Source organism: Schistocerca nitens, chromosome 3 (genome assembly GCF_023898315.1).
Source record: "Schistocerca nitens isolate TAMUIC-IGC-003100 chromosome 3, iqSchNite1.1, whole genome shotgun sequence".
Taxonomy (NCBI): Eukaryota; Metazoa; Arthropoda; class Insecta; order Orthoptera; family Acrididae; genus Schistocerca; species Schistocerca nitens.
In genome coordinates, this window is record NC_064616.1 from 914,600,979 (window position 1) to 914,621,488 (window position 20,510).

At 45.3% G+C, this 20,510-nt stretch overlaps 1 protein-coding gene and 1 pseudogene across 1 annotated transcript in view; both read right to left on the minus strand.

Moving 5' to 3' along the window:
* LOC126249483 (forkhead box protein P1) overlaps nt 1-20,510 on the minus strand; it is a 777,252-nt gene that overhangs the window by 573,944 nt on the left and 182,798 nt on the right. The gene's annotated exons all lie outside the window — the stretch shown is intronic.
* LOC126250106 (5S ribosomal RNA) lies at nt 3,220-3,337 on the minus strand (annotated as a pseudogene).

A 20,510-nucleotide genomic window follows, 5' to 3' on the forward strand; every position in this document is an offset into this window, starting at 1 on the left:
TACCACCTGCACAGAAACCAGACGACAGTATAACAGTAACAGCATAAGAGCATGAAAGGGAAGCAGCGGTTGACAAGTGAGTCAGAAAGTCTTGTAGCATATCGGTGATGTTATTCAATCTGTACACTGAGCAAGCAGTAGAGGAAGCCAAAGAAAAATTTGAAGAAGGCATTAAAGTACAGGTAGAAGAAACAAAATCTTTAAGGTTTTCTGATGACATTGTTGTTCTGTCAGTAACAGCAAAAGACTTGTGAAGTGTAGTTGAACGGAATTGGCACTCCTGAAAGGGGGTTATAAGATGAACAGCAATAAAAAGAATGGAATGCAGTCGAGTTCCCACGCCCGGGTTCCCGGGTTCGATTCCCGGCGGGGTCAGGGATTTTCTCTGCCTCGTGATGACTGGGTGTTGTGTGATGTCCTTAGGTTAGTTAGGTTTAAGTAGTTCTAAGTTCTAGGGGACTGATGACCGTAGATGTTAAGTCCCATAGTGCTCAGAGACATTTGAACCATTTGCAGTCGAGTTAAATCAGGCGGTGCTGCGGGAATAAGATTAGGAAATGAAACACTAAAAGTAATAGATGAGTTTTGCTATTTGGGCAGCAAAATAACTGATGATGGTCGAAGTAGGAAGGATATAAAATGTAGACTGGCAATGGTATAAAACAAGCGGTTCTGAAGAAGAGAAATTTGATAACATAGACTATAAATTAAGTGGTTAGGAAGTCTTTTCTGAAGGTATTTGTGTGGAGGGTAGTGAAACGTGGACGATAAGCACTTCAGACCAGAAGATAATGGAAGCTTTTGAAATGTGATGCTACTGATGAATGCCGAAGATTAGGTGGGTAGATCACGTAACTAATGAGGAGGTACTGAACAGAATTGAGGAGACAAGAAATTTGTTGCATAACTTGGCTAAAAGCAGGTATCGGTTGATAGGCTACACACACATTTGAACATTTTTTTAGTTATCCGATTTATCCTTCTCACCTTCAGCTTTCTTATGTAAAAACACGTTTCAAAAGCTCCTGTTCACTTTGCAACTCTATCCTGTATAAGCCTCTTCATCTCCGAATGAACCTCTTCACCTCGGAATGACTACTGCAACCCACATGCATTTGAACCTACTTACTGTTCTCATATCTTGGACACCCTCAGCAATTTTTCCGCTCCAGAACTAAAGTGACGATTCTTCGATGTCTCAGAACTGCTGCCACACACAAAACCCGTTCTGAGAATTCACTGCAGGATTTAGCGAGCTTTTGTAGTCAAAAATGTTCAAATGTGTGTGAAATCTTATGGGACTCAACTGCTAAGGTCATCAGTACCTAAGCTTACACACTACTTAACCTAAATTATCCTAAGGACAAGTCGGCCGGGGTGGCCAAGTGGTTAAAGGCGCTACAGTCTGGAACCGCGCGACCACTACGGTCGCAGGTTCGAATCCTGCCTCGGGCATGGATGTGTGTGATGTCCTTAGGTTAGTTAGGTTTAAGTAGTTCTAAGTTCTAGGGGACTGATGACCTTAGAAGTTAAGTCCCATAGTGCTCAGAGCCATTTGAACCACCCTAAGGACAAACACACACGCCCATACCCGAGGGAGGACTCGAACCTCCGCCGGGACCAGCCGCACAGTCCAGCGCCTAAGACCGCTCGGCTAACCCCACGCGGCGGCGGCTAACTAATGAGGATGAATATAATCGGAGATAAAAAAGCTTTATGCTAGAACCTAACAAAAAGAAAGGAACAAGCAGGTAGAACACACGCCTGAAGGAACAGTTCCTTTGGTTACGGATGAAAGTGTGGGTGATAGAAATTGTAGAAGAAGACGAAGACTTGAGTCCAGAAAACATGTTGAAATGTATGATAGTCGCAGAAGTTATGGAGAGACGAACAGATTGCACATATATGATAGCGTGGATAGCTACATTAAACCAGTCTTCAGACTCAACACTAAAACAACATCATTTAATGCAGCGTGTTATGCACTTCCTAAACAGATTTGCTGAACAGCGACTCGCTTTAACTGTGCCAACGAAATCGAAATTCGCAATTATAACAACCTTTAGAAGAAACACACCGAATCTTCTTCTAAACACACACGTAGACAGTTCTCGATACATTTATTCCGTTTAACTGACGACATTACGTCGTGAGTCACTTGCGCCTTGTCGTTTAGTACAGCACGTCAGATGATAGCATCCACCGTAATTCCATCACTGACTGCCGCTAGAGAGTGCCGGAATCATTTAAATTCAGCTGAGGCCTCTGGAATGGTGTACCCGCGGTCAACAACAATGACTAACTTTTGGGGTATTGACAAAAGACTATCGTTGCGTTTCACCGGCACTTCTTGTTGTTATTACAAGCACGGCGTTTCGGGCAATGTGACAATATTGAGTTAAACAGAGTGTTGTGAAAATGTAAACGAATGCGTTTTAAATACGCACGACAAACAACGTGGCGCGTTGGCTCTGCCCGCGACTGCAAATGCGGAAGCAGAGGTCGCCCGTTCGAACCTGACGGCCGGCGCACATTTTAACGAGGTCGTGGGCCGACATCCGCGGCCCGCGCGCGCTCCGCTACACGTAGCTCAGCACTCGAAATAATACTAACAACAACTCGAAGACAAAATCGTTGAATATCAAGCAGGTTTGGAACCAAATACGTCTTCCCTAGAGCAGGTTTTAGTTCTAAAACTAAAAAAAAATAATAAAAAATAGAATGTACTTTTGTAGATAAAAGAAGTTTATGATTCAATAGAGCGTGAGTTTCCCTTCAAAATTTTGCGGGTGGTAGGCCTGAACCTCAAAACAGAGCAATTGTTAGAGAAAAGCTAAATGATAAAAATCTGAAGCAAAGATCAGGATTGAAATTTCGTAACACTTCGAAATTAAAACCGGACTGACAGACAGTAATAAATTTTCCCCATTACTTTCCAACTGCTTCTTAGCGAAAGTAATCGAAGAGCTGCCCAAACTAAAATCAGACATTAAAATTGACCTACTAACCAAATTAAAGCACTCCGTCTTCAGGCCACAAGTGGCCTATCGGGACCATCCGACCGCCGTGTCATCCTCAGCTGAGGATGCGGACAGGAGGGACGTGTGGTCAGCACACCGCTCTCCCGTTCGGTATGATGGTTGTCTGTGACCGGAGCCGCTACTATTCGGTCGAGTAGCTCCTCAATTGGCATCACGAGGCTGAGTGCACCCCGAAAAATGGCAACAGCACATGGCGGCCCGGATGGTTACCCATCAAAGTGCCGGTCACGCCCGACAGCGCTTAACTTCGCTGATCTGACGGGAAGCGGCGTATCCACTGCGGCAAGGCCGTTGCCACTAACCAAATTAGGAAGAACTAATATTAAGGTAGACTGCTTAGCTTTTGCAGACGACCTGGCGATTCCGTTTCGAGACATTCAAACAACATAAACTATAATTATTAAAGACACAGCAAAAAGTAGGTGTGCGTATCAAATGAAGAACTATGTACATGTCAGAACTATGTACATGTTTAACAATAGACAGGCACCTAAACTTCTAGAAACTAAATACGTAAAAATCGAAAGAATTTCTCAGTTTAAATATTCGTGAAAAACACGCAACAGACTGGCCTAGAAATAATGCGTTACGTAATTTGTTGTCACAAAATGGGAACAGCCTGCAGAGTTATATGAGATATTTTCAACAGAGCATGCACTTCACAAAACAAACAAAACTGAGACGCTGGTAAACTTAATGTTGCCATAAAATCAGTATGCACGGTCCAGTAACATTAATGTGACCACTGTCTATGCTCGACGGCAACGTGGAATAATCGATCACAGATAACAGGTGGCAGCACTGTCCGTTGAGGGTATATAAAGCGTTTCCGGGGGACGCGGAAAACAGTGCACTCGTCGTAATGCGGAAACGGACTGATTTATCTGACGTCCAGGAGGGCATAATGCTAGTCTTCCGGGCCAAGGGTCGAAGTATTTCCGAAACGACGAAGCCTGTAACCGTTCGTGTGCCGCCGTGGTTAAAGTATAACGTGCACGGCAAAATGACGCTATCCGAAAGCGGCGCCGAGGCAATTGGGATGCATCACGGGCCATATATGACAGGGGTGAACGTCGGCTGCGTAGAATAGACGTGAAACTGCTGAGCAACTGACCGTCCAGATGAACTGAGGGGCTACCAGCAGAGTATCCCAAACGACCGTCCAGCGAACGTTCCTGCGAATGGGCCTCAATAGTAGGTTCCCACGCTGACTGTTCTCTGCTGTTCGTCGGCGGCGAAGGCTGGAATCTGCACGGCAATACCGCAACTAGACGTCCACTGACTGGCGAAGGGTGGCAGATGAATCACGTTTTATGCTCCATGGGACTGAAAGCAAACACCCTGCAACAATCATCGGAAGGGTGGAGGCGGAGGAAGGAGCGTTATGGTCTTTGGGGATGTTTTCGTGGCATCCCCCGGGTCATCTCATCATTCTGGAAGGCAAAATGGACCAACACAAGTATGCGTCTATTCTTGTGGACTATGTCCACCCTTACGTGCAATTAATTTTTTTCTCGGGACGATGGCATCTACCAGCAGGACAATGCAACGCGTCACTCAACTCGCAGTGTGCGTGCGTAGTTCGAAGAGCACCAGGACGAATTTACCGCACTCCTCTGCCCACCAGAATCCTCGGAATTAAACCCAATCGAAAATCTGTGGGACCGCCTCGATCGGACTGTTAGCGCCACGGATCCTGAACCGAGGAACTTATCGCAGCTGAGCACGGCACTGATATCGGCGTGGCTCCAAATTCCTGTCGGTACCTTCCAGAACCTCATGACTCGCTTCCCTCACGTCTCCGGTGGTCCGCGCTGCAGAACCTGGTTCTTCATGCTTCTGACAGGTCATCACATTAAGTGACTGCACAGCGTAATTTTCCTTCGGTGCTTGATAGTGTATATTAAGACGTCTGAGTTTCCTGCAACATTGTACGATTCCAAGATAGTGTGCTTCATTCGTGTTACACTAAAATTTTGTCACAGTTCGGCCTTAGCTCCATGCACAGGTGATATAGTGGACTCGTATTCGAGACGTACAGTGTCCACGTCCCTGTCGGGGCGATTTTCACAAATAAGTTCGTTTTTTTCTTAACTCAAAGACCACCACAGTAGAACCCTTGTTCAACACACCCAGCCATCAGGCCGTCAACAAGATGTAAAATTCTAACTAAAGAAGGGAAACGAATTGCTTGTCTAATTTAGGTAGCAACTTTTCTCATGTTTAGGATTGAAGGCAATTTCCACATGACGGCATTGTAAAGTTACTGAAGAAGGGAAAAGTAACGGAATGTCCAAACTGGAGGCCTATCACGCTTTTCTCGGTGCTTGGCAAATTCTTCTGCTAGTTCTTCTAAAAAGGATACAAGGTACAGCAGATTGTCAACTACCAGAAGAACAGGCTGGGTTTCGACGAGGGGGATCCTGTTCTGAACAAAATTTGATCTACGAAATGTAATGTTACAATGCTTAGAATGCAACTGTCCACTGCACATAAACTTCGTTTATTTAAAAAAAAATGTTTTTGACTGTATACACCGAGCAGGAAGCAGACTGGTCACTTAAGCATAATCCAAACACTCGGACTCGTTGGTGAGTATCGTTCTCAGAGTACTCCACTCTCGAACGAAGGCTACCACTTGCTTCACCATTACTTGTGCTATTTGAGTGTACCGTGCCATACGTCAGTTTCTTGATGCTTAGCACTCAAACGTTTGGTTTCCACATTATGGATCATAAACTTGAGCGAGGGACACGAACAGTTCTCGTGGCAGAGATACCTGTTCAAATAATCTCTTTCAGATTATATGCATTTGATTGTGACGAGAGAACGAAAGATAGAAGAAATATTTGTAAGGTTTACTTGGTTGTGGAGATAAGTATAACAGAACCAGTGAAATATGTAGCTAAAGATATTATGCGCAAAAATCGAAATTTCGTTTTGCCATTTATAGAGAGAAAATACTGGAAATCAAGAGCAGTGCGTTTTGCATGCTATTAGTTGGTGAATGTGTGTTGCCTGCTTGGTGATGAAGTGCATTGGATAGGGGAAGCGCTGACTGCAAGGAAACATTTGCTCGGAGCCGGTTCGGGGAACTCATTTACAGATAAACAGACAGACAAACGGTATGGCGTCAAAGGTTTCCACACAACCGCAGCGAACATTGGAAATATTATACGAAATTAGCAACGAGGAACCACTATAAAGTGGATACACAGAAAGAGAAAAAAATCTAGGACTATACGAATAATCGTTTTCACAGATAGTCCGCAGCTCGTGGTCTCGCGGTAGCGTTCTGGCTTCCCGAGCACGGGGTCCCGGGTTCGATTCCCGGCGGGGTCAGGGATTTTCTCTGCCTCGTGATGACTGGGTGTTGTGTGATGTCCTTAGGTTAGTTAGGTTTAAGTAGTTCTAAGTTCTAGGTGACTGATGACCATAGCTGCTAAGTCCCATAGAGCTCAGAGCCAGAGCCGTTTTCACAGATCAGAATTACTTTTCAACAGTGACATACTGTTGGTAAATTAATGCGCATATGCTTTTTTGTTATCTTCAATTTTCGCTACACTATGCTGGAAACATTGTTTCCAAAGACAACAAACCCTTTTTCACAACCAGTGAAAACCAGGAGTAAAGATAGTCGCTGTTTGTGAAAGTACTACGAAGGTCTATTTTCCCAGATGTCCAAAAAACAGAAAAGAATTTTAATCCGTAGCAAAGGATAACTTCATTCACTTATTTCAGTGCGACTGCCATGAGAAGGACATCAGAAAAAGGGATTAGCGTTCTTCGACGAAGAGGTCATTAGTGATGGAGCACAAGCTCGAACAGATCAAGGATGGGGAAATAATTGTGTCATTCACTTTACTTCACTTAGCGAAAGCAAAGAAAATCGAAATGTCAACTGCCGGACGAAAATTTAAAACCCGCACCTCCGTAATGCCTTAATCATTTCGCAATCTTTCTTGGTACGGGGTCATTACATTGCAGCTACAATTTTTCACTGCAATCGTGCAGCTATGTCTACACCCTACGTGAAGAAGGACGAAACAACGTATATACTTACGAATATATACGAATATACATATCGCTGGTACTCCCAAAACGAGAGCTGTTGGTGAGACAGAAGTGTCTGCTTCGTCATCCAGGAAACATATTGCAACTTATCACGTAGGAACTAGCTACATCACGTTAAACACAAAGATACCTTTGTGTTAGTGAGACACACAGGAAACTTGAACTGGTTTCAGTCCACTGTTAAATAAATAAGCAAACTTACTTGGAGAAAATATGGATTCTCTTATTGCAAGTATGTGCAACGTATTCAGTGCTGAAGGGTCCAAGTTTATTTAGAAAATATGAAACGAATAGGTCGACTGAAAAACACAAACACTACATCTATTGCCCATTAGGACATAACATTATCGTTTTGAGATAGTATATACCAGAGAATACTAGTTTTTTTTCAACGTTGTCTTAAACTGACACAGGAGACTACCTGGATCATTCTTTTTCTGTGTATAAGTGAATTTAGAAACATACAGGGTGGTCCTTCATTACATGTACAAACTCTGTAAAGCGATTCTCTGCGTGAAATGAGTTAGGAAACATTATACTATCTATGTTAATCGTAACAGTAGGGGCCACCTGGATAGTTGACACCCTAAATTGTATTAACTGACAGTCTGCTAGAGATCTTGTAAATAACTTTCCTTGGGTATGTTATAACATTTAACTGCTTCATACATGCAACGAAACGTAACCGTATCGTAAAACCGTCTTGGAGGCGACAGACCAAATACAGTAAGAACGCACTTGGTGGCTGCATTTACGCATTAGTTAGTGAGTTTTAGAGAGGAGTTTGGAGCGGCCACAGCCAGATTCGTACGTGTATCTCATCATACCGAATAGTTTGTATAATGTTCTCTATCAAATTTTTTACAAGGAATATCACCTTACGGCGATTTTACTAGTAGTTCAGTGCCGCTCTGTATTGCAGAAAGGTATTGCATGCAAAGGTGACAAACAGAGAAAATCTAGGACTTTAGTATCACACACAGGGACTGGTGACAGAAGTTCCTCACACCAGAAGAGAAACACTATATGTTGAACAATCTCGAGAACGTTCAATTCACAACAATATTTTGTGAAGGTACCCTAACTGTTCTTCATAATCTTAGACACGATGGATTAATCGCAAAACAAAATTTTCTATCAATCACTTACGTAATTCTGTTTAATTTCAGCATATAGATCAAACCGTAGCTTTGTCATCAGTATTTTGCGAGATTCCCATACCTAATGTCCACTGCGTTAATGTAAAAGGTCACATAGTCGCTGGAGAATATGCCATTATTGAAATTGCATTAGGACACTAGCTGCAAAAATTGTAAATCCGTGGTCTTCAAACTCCTCGAAATACGCAAACACGATATAATATTCTGTGGGTAGTTTATGACATTTTACTCATATTAAATTCACGTCAGATGTTGAAAGCGTTGATATTTCAGCCTCTGGGGAGCAACGGTTCAAAACGTTGCTAGTAAATATATAGTTCCGTGTGTAGCAATGTAGAACGATCGACAGAAAATGAGAACGAATACTACAGGGGAACGCCGATCGCACCTGCGGAGAATGTGTAGTTGCGTGATCTCAGCGAGCCGTTAAAAAGTTGGACATTTGGGCGGCGCAGCGGGGTCCGCGTGCGAGGAATGTGTGCGGATGGCAGCCGCTGTCGCTGCGTGGGCTACTGCGAGCCGGTGCGCGGTTGGCGGACGAGTCACGTGATCGCGCACGCGCGCTGCCGCGGCAGCTCGCCTGTTCTCGGCAAACGGACGGGGGCCGCGCCAGAGACTGTTGTGGCGCTGCCCGACAGTGGCGGGAGTGTACAATGTTGCACTCGTCCTTGCCCAACTGATTAGCTGCAGCGTGGTACGGATAGCGTAGCATGACTCGAACATGGGAACACCAACACTCCTTTGCAGTCCGACAGTCTTATTAAATTCGGTTTGTCGTCATTTGCGAAAATTCGCTCCCAATAAGAAGCACTTAAGGCGCTCTCGATTATGTTCCCAATTACTGCAAATCTCACCCTTTACAAGCTGCAGAGCTCGTTCTCTGACGACGTCGACATTAAAGAGTCAAAAACGTATTGAGCGTGAACACAGGGCAAGCAAGCGAGGCGCGCGAGCAAACGCACGGGCGCGAAGAAGACGCGCGCGTGAACTTACGAACGCTCGCACACTTACACACACACACACACACACATACATACACCACCTGAAACACTGGACAGTAGTTCACTTATGTCACAAAGAATCGACCGCCTGCCAGCCGCGTCTTCTAGCGATCCCCGTGTTCACGTAGGCGGCGCGGCCAAAAATAGGCCTCGTGCTGTGTGTACGGCAAGCGAGGGCTCAGATAAAGAACCCCTCCGACTATCGCCCGGCGAATTTACACAGCAGTGTCCTCTCCTAAAATCGTGGAGGACATATGCGGGACGCGATGCGGTGGGGTTTTGAAGAGAGGCGGCGGGCGCTATCGCGACCGCACTTTCTCTTTGCAGAAGACGGCGGCGGCGGCGGCGGCTAGTCGCGTGCATGCATGCTCACGTAATGGTCAGCACTCACGCATATCGATCAGTGGGTCACGGCGGACGGCAACGGCGGCGGCGGCGGCGCAGACACGTCTCCACGTTGCAGCGTGCAGGCTGCATCTGGCGCGCCGCTTTTCCTTGCTCAGCCTCGATGTTTACAATTCATCTATCCACTGTATACACTCGGGAGCGGGCAGGCCCTGCGCGCGCTACAATCAACAACCGCACAGACAGCCGTCCCCCCTCCCCTTTCCGTCCTGCGCCGCCGGTCCCCTTCCCCTCTCCTACACGCTTAGCGCGCCTTGGACATGGGGAAAAAAACCGAACCGTGGGAGGGGGGCGCCCGTGGTGGTGCGGATTTTCTGGGGGTGCGGACACGTGCCTTTTTATTCTGCACCCCATTCTAATTACCCCCGTCAAACACTCCAAGGGCGAAGGAGGGTCTAGTGGAAAGGGGAGAACGTTGCAGGGCAGAGGAGAGGCGGCGGGGGCGAAAAAAAAGTGAGGCGTCACTGAGAATATTTTTGCCTTGCAGTAGTCACGGAACGGATAAATCGATACACTAGTGTTATTTGGAGGAGAGGAAAAGAGAAAATGGCAGAGTTTGCGAACGTTAAAAGGCAAGATGCGAGAAGAGCGGGGATGCCGCGTGGAATATCTGAAGAGCGTTAGCTGCCCTCTCCCCGCAGCTACCGTGTCGACATTTCCCAGATACTTCTCTTATTTGTCGGCAAAGATGAAAAAAAATGAAGTTTTGTCACTGATGGGAGAAAATACTACGTATATTCACAGAGGCTGCTACTGCTGTACTTCGTGAAAAAGGCGGTTAGTAGTACTATGACTTACTCCTTTCGATTCCTCATTGAAACTGTACAAACACACACAAACACACACACACACACACACACACACAGGCATTACATTTGTTTATAAACATAGTCTTCTCCCCTTCGGTATTTTTTAGGTTTTCTGAACTTGTATATGTTGATATCCTACTGTGATTACTTGGGGCATGTTCGATGTTAAGTTCGTTTCTGTTGAATATCCGCGACCCAGTATAACGTACTTGTTCATTTTAATCAAAAATTCATCCGCTCAATCGCCAATTTGTCAAGGCACTCCGCATGATCGTATTTTGGTTCAAAAATGGTTCAAATGGCTCTGAGCACTATGGGACTTAACATCTATGGTCATCAGTCCCCTAGAACTTAGAACTGCTTAAACCTAACTAACCTAAGGACAGCACACAACACCCAGTCATCACGAGGCAGAGAAAATCCCTGACCCCGCCGGGAATCGAACCCGGGAACCCGGGCGCGGGAAGCGAGAACGCTACCGCACGACCACGAGCAGCGGACTCGTTTTTTGGTTATAGGACGACAATGTCATACACAGTCGAGAGCCTTTCGAATATTTACCCGTTAACATGTTTCTTGTGTTCGGTGCATATCGTACATAGTCGCCAGGCAGTTATATCGTAACCAAGTTTACCATAGTTTCTTATATTACAATATTATTCAGCGCTGACAGGAAATGATGGTGTCTGCACTCTACCCCACAATTCTGTGAACATCAATGTACTGGAGGTGTCATCTGTCGTTTGCGTTCAGCAACGTTACAGTCAACCACCCAGCAGAGCATAATCGTCGACCACGCCTACTTTCTGATCTTAACATCGATGGTTAACAAAATCAGAAAGATTTATGTACTACACTGACAAAAATGACTTTACAACTGAACAAAATAATTTACATTCAACCAACTAAAATTTGATTAAAATTACTGCCTCTTGGAACTGAGTTTCATCTGTGAGAGCTGTCAACTTGGCGCGCGACTGCCCACCATTGCCAATGAGACAAGCAAAGGCAGCCACAAACGAGCGATACACCTGGCCAAATGGCCAAAATTCGTCACGTGTGAGGAAACTCACATGGACTGGTGTGGCTTGGTTGGTCCAAACTCTGCCGCTCCTACTCACCAAGCCGAGACTCGACCTCTGCATGTGTGGAAAATCCTCACGCTTCTGGCCACACGGTCCATCTGAGTTTCCACACACACTTCGAGCTACAACGCAGATTGAGGCCATTTGTCCACAGTTGCAGAGAATCTCCGTTCATAGCTACACGAACTTGTAATGTAGCTATGTGTAGCAGTCAGTATCTCGTGCAGGAGGATGGGTTGTGTTGTGTCTATTTCAGAAAGCATAGACACAATGAGGTAGCTAGGTGCACGCTAAACTAACGCAGACGGGCTTGAAGTTCTGGAACATGAGACTTATTAATGAATAAGAGGAAAAGTACGTAGATGCGTTTAATACTTATCTTTATTCTCTTGTTGGAATACATCTCTCTTGAATATTAGTACGCTATTAGCACTGATACAAATGGCGCCTTGCTAGGTAGTAGCTATGGACTAAGCTGAAGGCTATTCAATCTGTCTCTCGGCAAATGAGAGGAAATCTTCGTACGTCTGGTCGCAAGCAATGTCGTCCGTACAACTGGGGCGAGGTCTAGTCCGTGTCTTGTGACCTGCCATGTGGTGGCGCTAGGTTTGCGGTCACACAGTGGCGACACGCGGGTCCGACATGTACTACAGGACCGCGGCCGATTTAAGTTACCACCTAGCAAGTGTGGTGTCTGGCGGTGACACCACAGGTTGTCTTATGTTTATGTCCATTTTCCTGATGATTAGGGTGACCATTTGGTAGTTTCAGCCATTCGAAAATAATTTCGCCAATCACTAGTTTGGAACGAAAGTTATTGAACCAATGTTAAACGAGTTGTCGTCTAGCTGAAAGCCATCATTTTTGTTATTTGCTTTATGTTAAATGAAACAGCAGAATCAGCTAAATTAATCAATTCGTCCTCGTCCAGAGCCACCGCCGTTTATCGGAAACGCTTCACATTTCACACCCACTGGCCCCTGCGAACTGACGGTGCGGCGCTTCTGACAAGGAAAACTGCCCATCGCGCCATTCAGATTTAGTGATAAAGTGGCCCAGTCGACAGCGTCTTGCATAACGACGACATCGTGGTCGTATGGTCACAATGTTTGACTACAATCCGTGTTCAAATCTACCTCGTGCCCATTTTTTCACAAATTTATGAACTGTCCGACCATTCATTGACGTGTCTCTTCTCCTTCTGTAGTCTTGGCAACTGTCATACTACACATTGGGTATAGAATATGAGTCATGTGGTAAGGCTATATTACACGTCGCAAATAAATGTGCCTCGTAGACCGCTCACAGAAATAAAAACAACAAATAAACGGGTGTGAACTATGTTAAAACGAAGGAATTCTAGAGTCAAAACTTCCAAAACGGAACGCAAGAGGCATAACATTTGGTACTTGTGTAGAGCGAATAGGAGGTACGTACGGCTGGGAGGTCCCTTCGTTACACGCCGCTGTTGCAAACGGACATTACACCACAATAAAGGCACAACTATGAAACAGCGAACAGACACGTAAATGACCGGACAGACAGTTTTTGTGAAAAAATATGATGAGCACGAGGGAGAATTGAACCTGGACGTCCACCTTCGCAGTCCAACACTGTGACCGCAAACCACGACGCCACAGTCATTCCGCGTAGCGCAACGTTGCACATGTTAATTTTACATCTGTCACTGTCTATTTCGCTTATTTTTCCACAGTTCAGTACACCTTCTTCCTGTTTTCATACTTGATTTGTGTTCAGTTTTCGACGAGGTATCCAATAGGCCACCCTACCACTAAATCTGAGGGGGGTGCGATGGGGAGTTTCCCTTGTGGGTACGGCCCGTCTGTGAATATCTTTGTGGCTGGTCTTGAGCATTCTGCTAGCAATGGTAGCGTTAGCCTGAGTGCATGTGACAGCTGTTGTAGCAATGCTGAAGTGGCTAATGCAAGACTTTAACGAAAAAGTAATTTTAATTAGACTATTGGGATTACGAGCTAAGGACCCTGAACAGAGGAAGGTTAGAATTTAACGTTTCATCACCACACAGCTCATTAGAGGTAGAATAATATCTTAGACTGGACAAGAATGGATATACAAATCCGCCTGGACCTTGTCGAAAGGACTGTTACAACATGTCAAAAGCGAATTAAGGGAACAATGAGAAACCCAAGTCAAAAGTGCCCTAGGATGGTTTGCACCAATCTCCTTCAGAATACGGCACGAGTGTGTTGAACACTATGTCAGAAGTGGAGTATTAGTGAGAGTTTGAGACCCAAGTGAAAAGTCACGGCATCACCTGTAAGCCACCCACGTCTCTGGGGCTCTTGTGTGTGGTACAGTCAGGATAAGTGAGAGTTTAAGCCCCAAGTGCAAAGTCACGGCATCGCCTGGAAGCCACCCACGACTCTAGGGCACTTGTGTGTGGTACATTCAGGATCAGGGTGTAGCCTGATATCTGTCAGGTGTCAAAATAAATCCCCCGCAAGGTCACCCACGCAGATCGGGCAGTGAGAAAATGAAGGTAACCAATCCACTGTGATGGATATAGCGTAGATAATGACCTAAGATGAGGTCACCCTCCACCTACGGATCTAGGCCAATAGGAAGACATTAAAAATCACTGGAAACCCACTCTCTTTCCCACTTCTTATTGCTATTCCAAATGTAGGAGTTTTATCATTACAGGTCCGTACGCTGTAGTGAAAGGATCATGAAACGTCAGTAGATATCAGTCACCTCCTCCGGCCAGAATAAAAATAATAAGAGGTAGTCTGTCACATTAAAAAGTAAGTATTAGTCCATCTATCTCTCTGTCTTTATTATTAGTCATTTATTAATATATTCTATGTGTGTTTCCTTACAATTATTTGGGTCTATGATGCAGCACTAGCAGATATGGTGGACCAGGATGGACAGGTATTCGAGATTTTATTGTCTGCACCGCCACCCTAAAGAGAAACAGCAGCCCACAGCAACAGTGTATGTATCCTTAAGAAAATTAACTTATACCATCTTTGCTTTTTTAGACAAAGTCGTTTTATGACTTTCCTTTCCAGGCACGATCACTGCACTCGTTTTCATATAATACTGGTTCTCCCACAGCCGACTATGCCCTCCTGAGGTTAGACTGGATCACACGTTTTGGCTGTGGATCAACCACGGGATTGCCCAGGTGGGAGGAAGTCGGCGCTGCTAGAATGGCGTGCTGGTAAGCGATTTTGGAAGGACTATGAATAAAGGTAGGTGTGGATGCAGTAGCAGGTGGTGTTGAAAGGAGGAAACGGCTGCGGTAATGTCTGGCAGTGACTGGCCCTGGCCGGCCGCGGTGGTCTAGCGGTTCTGGCGCTGCAGTCCGGAACCGCGGGACTGCTACGGTCGCAGGTTCGAATCCTGCCTCGGGCATGGGTGTGTGTGATGTCCTTAGGTTAGTTAGGTTTAAGTAGTTCTAAGTTCTAGGGGACTTATGACCTAAGATGTTGAGTCCCATAGTGCTCAGAGCCATTTGAACCATTTTGAACTGGCTCTGGAAGAGCATTGAGGAAGGCGTCAGGGATCGTCTGGAGTCATGATGACGCTGGCCATGGGTTCTGGTGCCGCGCCAGAAGCAGCAAGCGTGTGCAGATGTGGTTGACCCTGGAGAAGCCCTGGAACAGTGGCTGGGTGCCTACGATGTCATGGAGATCCTGGCCAGCTTTTTCGTAAGGTGTCACTGCATCTGCTGCGTGTTGGAGAGCAAAGAGAAGACCTGAGGCATCTCTTCCTGTTGAAGACGAACAACTTGGAACTAGTCATAGTGGCGCAGAAAGTCATTATCAAAGTCTTCAGGTTACAGGAACAGACACTGTCTACGTGGGGTGAAGAATAAACATGACAGATTAATCGGAGAGAAAAATAGCTCGTCGCCACTTGCTGTGGGACGAAACTTGGCAATGGAACCTATGAAGACGCAAGGGTCCGAAAAATCCTCATCACCAACTGATATGTCTTGTGCCAGTTGAGGCGCAATGAGAACATAGCCCAGATAAACAATACTGAACAGTTTTATTGAAAAGTACATTATCCAAAATACTCCTTTGTGGGAGAAAAGTTAATCAAAAGGACGGTCTGTAGAGGTTCATGATTAGCATAGAATTTACACAAGTCTGAAATCAGGCTGAAGGACTAAATGATGGAGAGTCAAAGTCTGAGATGCACCTGGTAACAGAACAATATACTGTCTAAGGTTCACTTGGTAGAAGAACAATTATGGAGATTAGGTTGACAGCCAGTAGCCAAGTGGTTGTCATCCTCAATGTTGAGGCCAAGTGCTGGTAACGGGGGTGACAGACATTGGCGACTCCCTTGGTCGGCGGTGGCTGGCAAACGGCACATTGTCATACACTGCAAGGACTCCGAACAAGGCTCTGACTTTTATTTTATATATTTATTACAGTTACAGTTATCTGTGAAGAGACAGATGTTACATAACAATTTGGTCCATTCCCTGGTGGATTACAACAATGCACTATGTTACTACTACTTTATACAATTCTGCAACATGACTGTTATATTACAGTTTTAATACATGATACATGTATGACCTTGGGACATCTGTTTAATTACATTTACCCATCACCATTTTAATTACCTACAGCACTCTTCTAATTACAACCAGTTGTTCAACTACAACTATAGGAGCGCTAAACTAACAGTACTTCATCCTATTACGTTAATAGATAAAGGGCAGGAACCTTCAGGTTCAACAGAGAAGTCCAGTCGTATGCATCCAGCCTAAGTGACTGAATTACAATTACAATTACATTTACAATTAATAAACTCCAAACCTGTTTCCACAAGGGATAGACCCAATCAACTCACAATCCTTTCCCTGACTCCATGTTGTCGCATACTTAGCTGCTGAGTGGGTGACTGGAATCTGGACCAACCATATCAGAAACATTGTATGTCAGTGTTGAGCTGTCTTTACATTTTCAGGTATTCTTTCTGAGCCTTATTAGATATTACGTCAGAAAGTTTACACAGTGTTTGAAATGTATCACGAGTACCAAGCAGTTGTCCTGTGTTCTGTGTCGGTGACTATCTTCTATAGGTTTTTGCTACCTCATAAAGAACAGGACATGCAAATATTATAGGCTCAGGAATTCCCAAACGGGCATCATAGTCACACTCGCCTGCATCCCATTTACCTATCCTATGTAATTGCACATGATACGGTCCATGGGCTGTTAAAAGGTGTATTAGATCCTTAGTTGGATTGAAATATTTTATTTTTAACATTTCCCTTATAGACTGTCCAGTCACATTAATAATACCAGATATCAAAAGCCTGAATAAGCACCTTTTGCAGCGCGAACTACTGCAGGACATGCAGGAATAGTCAATGAGGTTCTGAAAGGTACTGACTCTGATCTGGAGCCATGCTGACTCCAGTGCTGTTTCCAGGTGCATAAGATTACTCGGTTTAGGATCCATGGTGCAAACAACCCTATCAAGGTGGTCGCAACAGATTCTAGATTGGGGCTACATCTAGGAAGTCTGGTAGTCAGGGGAGTATGGTAAACTTGTAAGGTAGCAACGGTCTTGCCCCTTACATTAGTTCGTCCATTTATATAATCACTTTGCGAGCACTTTAGGTCAATAGAAACGACTGACAGCGGTGCAGTCGCTTTGTAGACAATTAGTTGTTGTTTGTTGGAGTAATACTCTCGATTACGGTGTATGAAATGTCTGTGGAAAAGCATCGGCACGCTGGCAATGTAATACAGGGAGATTTACGCGATTTTGCAATTATCAGATTTTGCGTCAATGCATTATATGCGAGGCACCGGGGACAGCGTTAGGCCAGCAGCCTGACAGCGCATCTCCAGGTGTGTAGCCTCGAGTGTTTACAAAACACAGCAGTGGCTTGTTGGGCGTGCTCTCGCCTACGTTCCACTAATTTTACGCCCTCGAGTAATTGAAGTGGGGCCGGCCAGTGGCTTGCTGGGTGTGCTCTCGCCTACGTTCCACTAATTTTACGCCTTCGAGACATTGAAGTGGGGCAGGCCAGGAATCGTAGAAAAATTGTCGTTGTCCGCAGCTGTGGATCTTCCCAGGTGCCTTGGGCGGAGTTTACTCGTGAAATTTGGTAGAAAGGGAAGAATTGTGGAAAATAGTTCGATTCCCAGGCCGTACATTGGTCGGCACTGGGAAACTGGGTATTTTGAATGTTTCTAGGGATGTGATTCGCTCGGTAAAGTTTTGGTGGGGAAAACAGAGGCGAAGAGCGATCTTGCTCGACTCTCTGTCGAGGTCTTCCGTCTTTGGCTGTCGTTCTGAGAGGACGTGAGCCGCGTCAGCTCTTTGCTGATGGGAAGATTGTCGCAATTTGAGAAGTTTACGGACAGCAGTCTGTTGTCCAAGTATTGTAGGAGTGTAATATCCGAGGCGCCACAACTGGATTCCACGGCCGCGCCGTCGCCTGCCGGAGACCGCAGCCACAGCAGCAGTAGTACGGTGAGATCGCTCCGGCTTCGGCCTGCGTTAGGAGTAGCGTTAAATAGCTGGACCACTTGCAATTGCTGTTCCCACTGAGGTTTCTCGAGACTTTGGGGTGTAGTGCTTCTTCTTCTGTTTCGTTTTGTGTCGATGGCAGTCGGTCAGCCAGTTAATAAGAGATCGCGTTTTGTACCGATTTCGACACAGTTCACTGCCAATCCCAGCTAGGAGGGTAATTTGTAAATGGTTCATTTGTGTTTTTATTCAGAAATGGTCTGAAGTTGATAATTTATTGATTCAGTAGAGCTTTTACTTTCAGTAATTTGATCCTGAATTCACCCTTTGCTTTATTTTATTTCTATGTAATTGTCTGATATCATTGAACCCCCTAAGTGTTCGTTATGGTTCACGTTTGAAATTAAAAATAGGTGTGATTTATCATCAACACTACCACTGCAGATTAATTAGGGGTGACACGCCGACATTTAAATCTAGCGTTATTTATTCTTAATTTCCACTCCCGATTTCTCTCTAAGTTTTTTGACAGGGGCGAACACACGCAAAATCCAGACAAGCAACAGGTTGGGTGTTACAAACTCATCCTGGTGCTCTTTTAACGACGCGCGTACACTGCAAGCTGTATGACACATTGCATTGTCCTCCTGGTAGATGCCATCATACTGAGGGAAAACAAACTGCATGTAGGAGTGGACATGGTCACCAAAGATATATGCATACTTGTGTTGATCCATTTTGCTTTCCAGAATGACGATATCACTCAAGGAATGCCTTCCATCCTGTAAGTTTCCAACGACAGTTGCGGGGTGTTTACTTTAAAACATTTCACACCGCACATGCCAATGGCCATTTGTCATATAGAGCATAAAACGTGATTAATCTGGAAAGACCACCTGTCGTCAGTCAGTGGACGTCCAGGTGCGGTACTTGCGTGCAAATTCCAACCTTCATCACCAATTAACAGCAGTCAGCATGGTGTGTAAACCAGGCACCTGCGGCAGTGGCCTGTACACAGCAACGTTGGCTGAATGGTCGTCGAGGAGACACTTTGGTAGCCTCTTGGTTCATCTGGGCAGTCAGTTGCTCAACAGTTGCGTATCTATTCGCCTGTACACATCTCCTTAACCATCGTTCAACCTTGTCATCTATGGCCTGTGGCGCACCACAGTTGCCTCGGCGCCGCTTTTGGATAGCACCATTTTTTCATATTTGGTATACTTTAGCCACGGCTGTTCATGAACAGCGTACTAACTTAGCCATTTCTGAAATGCTTTCAACCTAGGCCCAATAGCCGATGATCATGCCCTTTAGAACGTCAGATAAATCACTCCATTTCCCTAGTACGGCAACAACTGCACTGGTTTCCGCATCTCCCGACATGCTTCATGTAACCTGCACTGCTGGTGTTGCCATCTGCCACCTGACGTCTGTGCGTTGTTATTGCACGTTAAGGTCGAACATAGGCGTCAGGCACATTAATGTGACTGGACTGTGTACTTGGAAAAATTTGGTAAACTTGTCTGATAAACAATGAGTCCCACTACACTTGGCACAACATTTCCCCTCCAATTTCCATACTACTTCCAAGATGTGTATCCATAATATCCTGTCTCATAAAAATTCCTTCTCTGGAGCTGCAGTTTGCTGTATTAACAAGTCTAATGGACACGGGATTCATCTGTTGGCGAAGTGCCAAAGTCGCCCATATATCTTACTCGTAGGTTCCTCTGAACCTTTCTAACAGCCACAGCAGGCCTCAAAAGGCGCAACATGTGAGTCCACAAGCTAGATCCATACCCTAGCATAGATACAAGAAGACTGCCATGATTCAGTCTTATTATTTGCAGAAGAGATGGAATCTCCCCTGTCAAATGCTTACCAGCTCTTAGAGTACAGCCAATGTTTTCACACACATTTGCTCAATGTGAGATTTAGAATGCCAAGTCTGGACCAGATAAATTCCAAAGTACTTGCATCCAGTTTCTCTTTGCAGTGCTGTGCCGTTTATTCTTACTGTTTGTGTCCTTGAGCAACTTGCCTTTTAGTAACATGTAATTCGATTTATGCAGTACTGTAACCTTTTTGGTTTTGTTGGACCATTTTAAGAACAAGACCTCATCGACATAGGCAGCAGCCCCCATCGTGTCTGCTTTCTTCTGCAGGGACTGCAGCAGCGGCTCCATATTCACGCCTCAGAAGACAGGGCCACATAATAAACCCTGGGAGCATTTGCTTCCTGTCTCTTTAGGGGATAGTACCCGTACCACTCGATCACTGCAATAGCCTCTGAACCAGCCGTACAGCAACACAGGGCACTGTACCTCCCACAAGCGGTAGAACAGTGCAGGCCACCACAGGTTGTCGGGAGCCTCAGCTATGTCTACCATGACACCCAGTACGTAAGTGCAGGTTGACGAGTGCATAAATCCAGGTTTAGGGC